Source organism: Orycteropus afer, unplaced genomic scaffold, assembly GCF_000298275.1.
Source record: "Orycteropus afer afer isolate SDZICR_OR568_19922 unplaced genomic scaffold, OryAfe1.0 scaffold00475, whole genome shotgun sequence".
Taxonomy (NCBI): domain Eukaryota; kingdom Metazoa; phylum Chordata; class Mammalia; order Tubulidentata; family Orycteropodidae; genus Orycteropus; species Orycteropus afer.
The window spans coordinates 1,375,162-1,376,624 of NW_006922062.1; positions in this window are offsets into that span (position 1 = coordinate 1,375,162).

Sequence of the window (1,463 nt, forward strand, 5' to 3'; positions counted from 1 at the left end):
CAACCTTGAGCTTGTCAGCCTCAGCAGCCAACAGCTGTCTGAGTTAAGAAAAATCTCCAGCTTCAGTGGGCTCAGAGCAAGAGGCAGAGCTGAAGCCCAAGTCAAGGGGCCTTCACCCAGTCCCTAGAGCTGGCATTGTGAACTTTGATGTCTAGCCTCCTAAACTGGAAGAGAATAAATCCCTGTTTGTCTAAGCCACCCACTTGTGGTATGTCAATTATTGAAGCACTAGAGAACCAAGACAGTTACCTGGTATGGTGGTTATGTTTGTGTGTTAACTTGGCTGGGCCTGGTTGAGTGGCTGGAGAGATGGTGGTAGTTATTTCCCATGATGAGACTGGCAATCAACTCCATGGTGGAATCTATTGTGAGCAGCTGAGTAGCTGTCTTTGGGTATGTGGTCTGCTTCCCATATATAAGCAGCAGCTTTGGGAATGATCTCTAGCTTATAGCATGCTTGGACCCTGCATGTAGCCATGTCATTGTTCAGCAGCCTGCCATGGTCTGCCAACCTGAGGACTTACAATGGACTTAAATTAATGGCCTGCCATGTGGTTTGGTAACATTGGGACTGTGCCTTTTTACTTGTCAACCTTGGGCGTGGCAGCCTCAGCAGCAAGCAGCTGTCTGAGTGAAGAGAGGCCTCTGGCTTCAGTGGACTGGGAGCTGGAGGTAGGGCTGAAGCCCAAGGCTGAGGGGCTTTCACCCAGCCCCTAAAGCCTGGCACTTTGAACTTGGACTGAAAGCCTCCAAACTGTGAAAGAATGAACTGTTTGTTAAGGCCATCCCATTTGTGATATATTCTTGTAGGACAAGCACTAGGTAACCAGAACACCTGGCCAATCATCTGGAATAGACCCATGTTTGCACCCATTCCAAAGAAAGTTGATCCGACAGAATGGATAAATTATTGAACAATATCATTACCGTCACACATAGGTAACATTTTGCTAAATATTGTTTAAACACAGTTGCAGCAGTACATCAACCAAAACTGCCAGAAATTCAAGCTGAATTCAGAAGAGGATATGGAAGAAGAAATATCATTGCAGAAGTCAGATGAGTCTTGGCTGAATGCTGAGACTACCAGAAAGATGTTTGTCTGTGTTTTATTGACCATGTTAAGGTAGTCAACTGTGTGGGTCATAAAGTATGGATAACATAATGAAGAACCGGAGTTCCAGAACACTTCATTGTGATCATGCAGAACCTGTACATAGACCAAGAGACAGTGGCTCTAACAGAATAAGGGGATACTGCATGTTTTAAAATCAGGAAAGGTGTGTGTCAAGGTTGTATCCTTTCACCATACTTATTCAATCAGTATGCTGAGCAAATAATCTGAGAAGCTGGGTTGTATGAAGAAGAATACTGCATTAGGATAGGAGGAAGACTGCTGAACAACCTGTGATATGTACATGATACAACCTTGCTTGCTGGAAGTAAAGAGGACTTGAAACACT